This window comes from Heterocephalus glaber, unplaced genomic scaffold (genome assembly GCF_053883595.1).
Source record: "Heterocephalus glaber isolate CG9 unplaced genomic scaffold, H.glaber_assembly_v1.0 deba00001600, whole genome shotgun sequence".
Lineage (NCBI taxonomy): Eukaryota > Metazoa > Chordata > Mammalia > Rodentia > Bathyergidae > Heterocephalus > Heterocephalus glaber.
Window position 1 is genome coordinate 21813363 of NW_028258372.1, and position 11274 is coordinate 21824636.

The 11274-nt window shown below is 36.8% G+C and overlaps 1 pseudogene; it reads left to right on the plus strand.

The window, feature by feature from the left end:
- The first annotated feature begins 8908 nt into the window (after positions 1 to 8908).
- On the plus strand, positions 8909 to 9815 carry LOC101700731 (lathosterol oxidase pseudogene; annotated as a pseudogene).
- The last annotated feature ends 1459 nt before the right edge of the window (positions 9816 to 11274 follow it).

Below are 11274 nucleotides of genomic sequence, written 5' to 3' on the forward strand. Positions count from 1 at the left end.
AGAAAACAGTTTCATGTTTCCCTAAGGCTGGGGTTGTGAGATATTAACTAGAAATGAGCACAGGAGTTTTGAAATGCTAGAAATGTTCTGTGTATTGATGGTGCGGGTGGTTAAATGGGTGGATGAATTTGCTAAAACATCACACTGTAAGCTTAAAATTCATACATTTTATTATATGTAAATTATTTCTAAATCAAGTTTACTTGCAAAACGGGAATACTTAAAATAACATTTCAAACATCCTAATTTAATTATATTGTATTATTTTCATGTCTTTGGTTTCACATTTTTATCTGTATAAATCTGGTTTATCTTGCTTTCTGTAAAAAGATAAAGTGGACCACAAATTGAAAATGTAGACTCTCAAATAACTTATTTTTCTTGCCTTTTTTTTCTTATAAAATAACTGACCTCAGTTTAGGTCAGATGATTCACATAAAATCTCCCCAACTGCACATTTCCTATGGTCACTGAATCTTCAATCTCTTAAGAGACTGTCTCAAGCTCTGCACCTGTTCATTGGACATTAGATATCATTATATCTTATATATCGTGTGTCAAAATGAATATTATTTATAATTGCAAATAAAATTCAATTTTTAAATATTCATACATTATGAATATGAAAGTGCTATGAAAACAACATGTTGTATTTCTGATTTGCCATTTTGTTTCTTGCTTAATTATTTAACAATAATTAGGGGGTGAGGGTATAGCTCCCCAGTAGAGTATTTGTCCAGCATATGTGGGATCTTGGGTTCCAGCTCATCACTGCAATAACAATCATCATCATCATCACTGGATATGATGTAAAATTTCATTTTATGTATAAAAAATGAGACTTCCAGGAAGATGATAGAATGGTGAGCAGCAGAAAAACAGCCTCTCTGATATTTGGAATCCAGATGCTGGAATATAGCAATGTGAGGAAGAAAAGGAGGAGGAAGGTGGGTCCCAGGACTCAGCAAGGATCTGAAGTGAGAATTAGAGCTCACGGGGAAGCAAAGAGAGGGATCACAGTGCAGAAGAGGACGGTGGCAAACAGCACTTTCTCCCTGAGCCATGGCTCTCGGTGGGGGAGGGTAACTCAAAACTTCAGAGGCACACTGACTACTGGTGACCCTAGGGACCTTCATGGAGAAATGCACCAGTAAAATGGTACAGTGGATGCTGCAGACTGCAGTGGATGGTGAGTTATTCAAGTTCAGACACTTCCCAACCCAGGAGAGGGCAATTGGCCTGTAGCCATTTTGGAAAGGGGCCAACTGAAGTCAGACCTCAGAGCAGGTGTGGGTTGACTCCATCAGCAGCTCTAAGTGTTGAGGTGAGGTGGAACCAAGTTCAAGCAGGCAGAAGACACTCAGAATGTCATGGGTCCCAGCCTCACAGCCAGAACCCAGAAGACTGAACTTCAGTGGAACTAAAGGCTCAGATTTACTGAGATTATCACCACCACCATAATTCTACTGCTGGCTTGCTGGAATCAATCAACATGGATCTGGGCTCTGTCTGCCTCCTCTGTCAACCAGTGACAGCAGAGACACACCCAGAAGTAGACAATTTTTTCTACTTTTCTATCTTATTTTTAAATTCTTTATTATTTTTTCTCTTTTTCTTGATTATTTTTCTTATTTTTAAACAAGTGAGAAAATTGTTTTAGTTTTTTTGTTTTGTTCTTATTTCTGTTTCTTCCTTCTTTCTTTCCTTCTTGTCTTCTTCACTAGTTCACAAAGCTTTGTAATCTTTCTTTGTCCTCCAGCCTTGCTTCTAATCCTTTTTTCTTTTTCTATTTCTCTATTTTTTCCCTAACTCCTTTCAGTTTTCTCCCCAGAGAGTAAAATCACAATATTGAGGGGGTATTTACTGTACAAAATTTTCTGGTTTGTTTTAGATTTGACTATATAAGTACAAATCCTGTTCGTACAGTTAAAGGTGACAAATTAATAGTTAGCACAGTTTGTTATTTTCTAGGGTGTGTTTGATGCTATTGTTATTTCTGATTGTACTACATTAGCCAAAGTGACATAGTTGTTCTAATCAGTTGTTCTTCCTTGTATGCCAAACTTGAGATTGCCTGAGGTTCATAAACAATACTGGAGGCCACTGCCAAAGAACCAGCAGCTAGGCCAAATAGGCAGCAATATCTCATCTCCAATAAATTGAAGAGGTAGGATCCTCACAACAGATTAAAGAATTTAATCTCAGTAAATCTGGGCCTTTAGTTCCACTGAAGTTTAGGCTTCTGGTTTCTTCTTCTGGTTTCAAAGAAGAGACCTAGAGTAGTAAAAGCAATTCTAGGCAACAGAGACATGGCAGGGGGTATCACAACCCCCAACTTGAAACTATACTACAAAGCTACTGTGATAAAAACAGCATGGTACAGGCAAAGAAACAGACCTGAGGACCAGTGGAACAGATTAGAAGATGCAGAAACAACTCCAAACACACTCAGCCACCTCATCTTCAACAAAGGAGCCAAATACCCTCACTGGGGGAAAGATAGCTTCCTTAATAAATGGTGCTGGAAAAATTGGCTTTCAACTTGCCAAAGATGAAAACTAGACCTATATCTCTCACCATGCACTAAACTAAAATCAAAATGGATTAAAGATCTAAATATTAAAACAGAAACGCTGAACCGACTGGAACAGAGGTTAGGTAGAACTCTTGAAGATATTGGTGTAGGAAAAGATCTTATGAACAAAACCTCAGTTGCCCATGAACTAGCACAAACAATCAACAAGTGGGATCTCTTCTTATTAAAAAGCTTCTGCATAGCAAGAGAAACCATCAACAGTGTGAAGAGACAACCCACAATGTGGGAAACCATTTTCACCTGCTGTTCCTCAGACAAAGGTCTACTATCTAGAATCTATAAAGAAGTTTAAAAAAATCAGACCTCCCAAATTTAAAGACCCAATCTAAAAATGGGCATCTGAAATGAACAGACATTTCTTGGGCAAAGAAGTAGAAATAGCAAATAAACAAATGAAAAAATGTTCAACGTCACTGGTCATTTGAGAGATGCAAATGAAAACAACTCTGAGATTCCACCTCATTCCAGAAAGAATGGCTGCTATCATGAAATCAACCAATAACAAATGCTGGAGGGGCTGTGGGGAAAGAGGAACACAGCTCCAGTGCTGGTGGGAGGGTAGACTGGTGCAACCACTGTGGAAATCAGTATGGAGATGCCTCAAAGAACTAGGACTGGAAGTCCCAGTTGACCCAGCTATCCCCTCCCCAAGAATTAAAAGAATCATATCACAGTGTTATATGTGCATCCATGTACATAGCAGCACAATTTTTAATAGCCAAAACTTGGAAGCAGGCCAATTGCCCATCAACTGGAGACTGGACAAAGAAAATGTGTTTTTTTAATAAAATGGAATACTACTCCACCATAACAAATGAGAAATTAAAGACATTTATATCTAAATGGATGCACATTGAGAAGATACTCTTAAGTGAAATAAATAGGACACACATGTATAAATACCGAATAGTTTCTCTGGTGTGAGAAACTGAAAGTATAAATAAGGACTAAAAGGTATAATAGATAATGTGAAATAGGAAGAAAAGGGGCAAAGGGGAAGGGGAAGTGGGAGAGGTAGGGGAAAGGAAAGAAGGGAATGGAATCAATATGAGAAAATGAAAAACTGGAAACAAAGTCTTTGTAAATAGGGAGGGATGGAGGGTTTGACGGGAGGGCAGTGGAATGGGGAAAAAATAAGAACCAAGAGAGATTATGTAAAGGTTCAAATTTCCAGTGATGAATGTCATTATATTGTATACCTAAAATGTACCAGTAAACTTAATAAAGAAAAAAACTAAAACTAGAGATTCTATTTGACCCAGCTATTCCCCTTCTTGGTATCTTCCCCAAAGAATTAAAAGCATCATACCACAATGATAAAGGCACACTCATGTTTATAGCAGTACATTTTATAATAGCTAAATCTTGGAAACAGCCCATATGTCCATCAACTGATTAATGGATAAAGAAGATGTGGGGTTTTTTTTTATACAATGGTGTAGTACTCTGCCATAAAGAAGGATAAACTTGAGGCATTTCTTGGTAAATGGATGTACCTCAAAAGCATACTCTTAAGTGAAATAAATCAGACACACATGTTCACATATTGCATGCTTTCTCTGATAGAGAAAACAAAAGTGTAAATAAGAACCAGAATGTATAATAGAAAATGTGAAATAAGAAAATGTTCAAATGGGAAGGTGAACTGGGCAGAGGAATGAGGAAAGAAAGGAAGGGAAAAGGAAAAATGGAAGCAAAGCTTTTGTAAATGAGAGGAAGAGGGGTTAAAGGAAGTGGAGAGAAAGGGAGAAAAAAAGAAGAATCAAGATATATCATGTACAGGTACAAAGTCCATTTGACAAATGTTATCATTATGTATATCTAACATGTACCAATAAAATTAATTTTAAAACATAAAGGTGAACTGAGACTTTTATCCAATGAAGACAAATTTAATGTAATTCATGTGGGACTGAAATAGTGTATGTTACTTAATAATTACAATTGTTTGGAAGTCATTCTTTCCTTCCAAAGAAATGTTTTAATTGTGGATGAAAGCAATCCCTGGCTGAGGTTTCTGATGTAAAATTAATGATAATATAATGTTAGAAAATGACAGAGGAGATCTAATCCCAATGTACAAACAGCGGTAGACTAAGCCTGTAAGTTAATTTTGGTCAATTGTACTAAAAAAATAAATAAATAAACAATGAGCTTATAGGACCAAAAGAAGATGATATAAGCAGAAAAGAAAAGATACACTTGATAGAGTATCTGCTAAAGTAATGAACTTTTATATTGAGTAATGTAGATCAAGGGAGGAATGATGACAAACACAAACCCTAAGGCTTACTGGTAGCCTGAAGGATCTTTCTCATACATAATTTGGAAATAGGCAGACTTTAAATCCTGATTGCTTCTTACCTGTATAACTTCTCTGAATCATGGCTTTTATACTTAAAATGGCTCTCATAGTTCTTGCCCCCTAGGATTACTGCAAAAATTAAAGGAGATAACATATGCAAAGTGTCTAACATGATACATGGCATATAGGCAATAAATGTTTGTCCATCCCTTAATGTCAGGCTAAAAGAAAATGACCAGTATCCTTCTAATAGATTAAATCTTGGTTCAGGGTGTGGCAAAGGAGTTTCTCTCTGGCTTCTACAAAGGTGTAAGAGTGAAGACCTCCAAAAAAGATAACTATCATTGTGCTAGTTAGGTATCAAGTAGCTAAGCTTACTTGTCCCCAAGGAGAGCTGATAGGCCAGATGTCCTTGAATCCAACCATTTATGCTACAGGTAGATGCTGGGAGCAAGGAGCTTCTGAGAAACAGAATCTGTCCTTATGTGCTATGAAGGTGTTGGTAACTAAGGCAGCTGGCTCCCTGGGCAAGGTATGTATCAATCTAAAGGTGAGATAAAAACCATACATTTTTTTTGAATTGGAACCTGAAAAGCCTGAAGATAGGGCTAGGGAAAGGAATAGGCCTGAGAGTTGAACGTGGTCCAGATCATTCTAACTGTATGTCACCATAAATTTAATGCTCACAATATGCCAATGTCTGCACATTTTTATTTTGAGCATGAAATAATAATTTAATTATGACAGGTAATTAAAAATAGTGAGGCCTCTATTTGTGTCACTTTATCAGGTATGCTAATTTTTGCATCCATTCTGTCATTTTGTGAGAGAGAGAGAGCAAGAAGGGCAGAACTGGACTGATAGTTCACACAACATTTTGCTCCACTAAAAGGAAAGAATATCTAAGAATAAAACCTACTGTTCTAGGATGTATTTCTACAATGTTGTAACCCATATTGCCCAAGACAATATAATATTACAATTTTTTCTTGTTTTTAATTTTAACTTTTGTCAAAATAATACTTGTACTTTGTGAAAATAATATAATGCTGGAGAACTAAAAAAAAAACCTAGTATTTTTCCTCAGCCAGTTCTTTATATAGCCTTCCCATCTCTTATTTAATTGTTTCCATATTTAGTTCTGTGGCTAGTTACATCTACAAGTGTAGTTAATATAACTCTATATCCTGCTGTTTCAATTATAGTCATTACCAGGTAATTTATGAAAAATGAAAATTTGTCTCACATTAACCTCTTCTTTTCCATCCTTTTCTCAGTGTTTATTATTTTTATTATTTTAAGGTTTCCATTAGTTGCTTCTGTAACATTAAATAACATTGTTAAAATGATTTGTTTCTTCTTTGTACTGTATCATTCCAACTAGGAAGCAGTTCCAGTTCTGCCCTTACCCTCCCTCTGTATTTCTCTCCTGACCTCACATTCCATTTTCTGTAGCTACATTATCTCATATTGTCAAATATTTATAATGATTATATTTGCTCTGAATTTTCATCGATATTCTTCTTTGTCTGCAGATTGACTCTGAAATTTGAAAACAAGTAAGTAGTTTTTATATTCGTAAGTGATATAAATATCATTGATTGCTTGGCCGGATAGCATATTCAAAGTACTGTACTTTTCATTTTTGATAATGTCAATGCCAGGGTTCTTGAGCCACTTTAAAGACACTATTCCTAGCATCTGAGCCAAATAGATTTTCCTTTTTTCCACTGTGTCATTTGCCTAAATTGACACCACATTTTGAGTTGCTGCATATCACACCATGTTTTCCTTATAGAATTTTCATTTCTCCTAGAATCCTTTTTGTATCTCTCTTTTTTTGAAGAACAGGGTCACCTCAGGCTTTATTATATCCGCAGTTATTATCAGTTTCAATCATACACTGTGTTCCATTAAGGTTTCCCTCCCCTCTGGCCTCTTGGACTAGTCTAGACTGAAGCTTTCTAGGTCTACTGCAAATGTGTTCCTAAAAGTTTCAGTTATTGTTTTACTTGGTTGAACTCACTGAGTCTCAGATCTCAGGTCTTCATTTTTCTTCTTTTTTCATATTATGTCAGAGTACATCCTCCAGTAACTAATGCAAGTTGCTTGGAAATTAGACTTTCTAAGCGGTTTCATGCTTTAATCTTCATTTACTATTGACCAACATACAAATTAGGAGGAAAATAATTCTCTCTGAAGTCTTTAAAAGCTTAGCATCTTTTGTTTTCTATCATCCTCTGCGACTCTTCTGAAGTCTGATGACAGGCTGATACCCACTCATTTGTATGTGAACTGTTTCATCTCTGAAAGTTTTTAGCATCTTCTCTTTTTAGCATTCTGTAATTTTATGAGGATGTAGATGAGTGCCTTCTTTTCTACATTGCATTGAATACTCTACCAAGTTTTCAGTACTGGAAATTTCTAAGCATAATATAATTTCTTTGCTTATCTCTTCTCTTTTTCTCAGATTTCTGTTGATAAGATAATGGCTTTCCTGGATTGTCCTTCTCATGTTTATTTTTTAAATTTCATATATTTAATATTTCCTATCTCTGACTTGTAGTTCTACGTTCTGAGAGATTTCTCAGCTTTGATTTTCGACCCTTCCATTGCATATCTAATTTCGGCAATCACTCCACGCTCTGAGCATGCGCCCTTCTCTGCATGCTCCATCCTGCTGACCCGCTGTGAGGCTGTCTGGAAGTGGGGTGCCACTCAGCTCTCCTTTTGCTTAGAACCCGCTGGAGGGAGCTCACTTAGCCAGTGCCTCGGGTGCAGTGCGTTAGGAGTCCAAGGCAACAGTCAACCTAAGCCCTCGATCCAGGAGCTCCTGGCCAGTGGCAGAGCATGGCGCGGACCGGAACCGGGGAATACCCCAGACTGTGGGCACACTCTCCACAGAGCTGCACTGCAGTCTGCAGCTCTTCTCCCCAGTCCTCTTCCCTTTTCCTGTCCTTTCAAAGCTGCTAGGCCCCTCCCATAAAATCTAGTTCTTGCCTACTCCTGATCCTCTCCTCCCCTTTCACAGGCATTGCCCCAGTACATCTCCTATACTTCTTTCTTTGTCCTCATTTTTGCTTCCCTAGGAACAAGAACTGACAGAGCCTCCTGTTCTCTTGTTAGGAATATATTGTCTTCTCACATCTCTCTGCAGAGTCCCTGATTTATAATGGTTTGACTCATGATTTGTCTACTTTATCATGGTGATATGGCTTGTGTCCAGAGGTCCTCTCAAAGCCTCATGTCTTAGGTGGGGCTTTTTCAGAGATGACTGGATCTAGAATTTATGATTGATTCATGGTTTAAGGATTGATTTTTGATTCTAGGATTAAGGGTGTGAGTGCTACCTGCCCTATGTAATCTGAATAAGATAAAACGAGCAGAAAGACTTCCCTTGTTGCCTTTGCTACTGTGTGGGCTCCATGAACTGTTTCTCCTCTGTGATGCCCCTTTGCCATGTGCCACTTTGCCTTGAAGCTAGCTGATTATGGACTGAAACCTCTACAAACTGTGAGCTAAATAAACCCTTTCTCCTTTACCTTTGGGTGTCCAGTATTTTGTCTCAGCAATGAGAGAAAAGTAACTAAGACACATGGTATAAAAGAAATACACATTTGGTAGAGACTACTTTGAGTTTTGATTTGTGATCTTTCCTCAGCCTAGTAATATATGCAGTACTATACTTTCTTACCACATTGGTCAGTGGCTGTGGGCCACAGCTTCTAGTCAGCCATGGGATCACAGGGGAAAAACAATGTTGCTCTACAGTGTATCACGTAGCTAAACTAGGATGCTCAGTAGGGTAGGTTATTAAAATGAGGTTTTGACTTATGATATTTGCAACATACAATGGGTTTATCTGGAAATCACTGCATCATAAGCAGAGGAACATCTGTATTTTATTTAGTCTCATGCTCAGTGCATGTAATGGAATACATTTTACCTGCCATAGTGACTTAGTAGGCTCAAACCACATTGTCATGGTCTGAAACAACGCCCAACCCTGTCCAGAGGTGAAGATGGACTATGTTCTCCGTGGCTCAGATTATTATTTTTTTATACCATATGTATATCCATCCACATGGCCAGAGGATGACATATTTCGACAAACTATTAGTCTCCTGATTGTAACAAGCCTTGATGCTTTTGTCCTTTATTTCTTCTGTGCAACACTGAGCTATTATTTTATCTATGACCATTGATTAATGAAACATCAACAATTTTTAGAGAATCAAGTCTATCGAGAGATTAAATTCACCATCCAGTCAATGCCATGGATCAGTATTCCCACCGTTGCATTATTCCTGCTAGAGGTGAAAGGTTACAGCAAATTATGTGATGACATAGAGTTTCCCCGTGGCTGCTTGCAACTCATTGTTAGTATAATATCCTTCCTCTTTTTCACCAACATGCTTATCTATTGGATTCACAGAGGCCTTCATCATAAACTTGTATACAAGCGCATACATAAACCTCATCATATGTGGAAGATTACTACTCCATTTGCAAGTCATGCTTTTCACCCTCTGGATGAGGTGAGTCTACCTTACCACATATGCCCCTTTTGTTTTTCCATTACACAAGTTAGTTTACTTAGGTTTGTACATTTTTGTTAATGTCTAGACAATTTCCATTCATGATGGTGCTTTTCATGTCCCTCGGATCTTCAGGCCATTTATTAATGGCTCAGCTCATCATACAGACCACTACCTGTTCTTTGACTATAACTATGGACAGTACTTCACATTGTGGGACAGAATTGGAGGCTCATTTAAAAATCCTTCCTCCTTTGAGGGGAAGGGACCACATAGTTACGTGAAAAATACAACAGAACAGAAGTGCAGTAGCCCTTCAGGAAATGGTTATAAAAATGAAAAATTAGGCAATGGAGAGCTTGCAAAGATAGAGTAGATTATTGCCCAAACTTAAATATTTTTAATAAGGAGAAATAATTGATACCCAGTGAAGATACATGGCAATAAATGGCATCATTTGAAAATCAGCATTGTGCACACTGCTAAGCAACAGCCATTATGGTAGATCAAAGGAAGATGCTATGAACACCAAGATTCTAATACCATGTTTCAAATACTGAGTGTTGGTTGGTCCAAGGACAATTTGTATCTTTCCAACCAGCAGATATATAGTTTTTATAGCCTCAGCAACAGTTTTAAATAAGAAAGAATAAACTACTGAAGGGGCCTGGCTATATATCCTTCTGCCTTAATCCACCCATATTCAGTAAGAAAAATTCATTGTGTTCAATAATACCAAGACTAAGTACCATAACCAAGAAATACTAATGTAAAGTTGGTTCCTTGTTTGAGGAATGGTTAATTCTTCAGTATTGGTATGATAATGACTACTTCTAGGATTTTGGTCAAGTAGAAATATCAGTGTGGAAAAAAGTCTGATACATTAGTGTTTATACCAGTGACAGTAGCAGTAGAGGATTATCATCTTCCTATATATAAAAGCCCCATCCTCTGGGGATATCATCAAACCATCCATTTTACTGATGAATAAATAAATTGGAATTTTAAAATATAACAGTTCTACCATGATTTAATTCAGATATGAGATTATTTAACTGAAGATATTTATGGTTACCATTTAAAACCATTATTTAATAAGCATAAAAGTTAGGAAACAGTATATTAGGGAAATTTGATGCTCAATATATTTGGCACTGCTGATTTTTTAATAGATGCACTGCACGTTTGATATTTTTCAAAGTTACAAACATGTCATAAAAGGAAATAATTCAGGCTGGAAGTGTAGCTCAATGGCACTGCACCTGCCTGGCAAGCACAAGGCTGTGAGTTCAATTCCTGGTACCAAAAAATTTAAAAAAATTTTTAAGGAAATAATTGACAAATATTTAAGTCTATCTGAAGATTTGTGTACAAGTCTCATTCTCCTATTTCTCATAACTTTCCCATACCACCTCTTCAAAAAGATTTGACAAACACTTTCATAAAAACACGTGTGTTGTAACATAAATGTATCGGAAAAACATAATTTTAAAGATATACTATTGTATCTATGTAAAAACCAATAAAATATAATCATACTGTTAGAAAACTGCACTGTCATAAGCTGAAATTAACTAGAAAAACAGATGTCATCAACATAGCCAAAAGCTAAGGAGAAAGGCTGAGGATATAGCTTGGGGGTACAGCACTTGCCCGGCATGTACAAGGTCCTTGGTTCAATCTTTAAAACCAAAAGTAAAAAAGAAAGAAAAAGAAAAAGAAAAAAGAGGAAACTTATGAACCCCTTTCCAATTTCCAGAAGAGGGAAACTTTTTGATAACTTGAAAAAGTGAAATAAATTATCATTATTACATGAAGGTATGATTCTGTTCCAT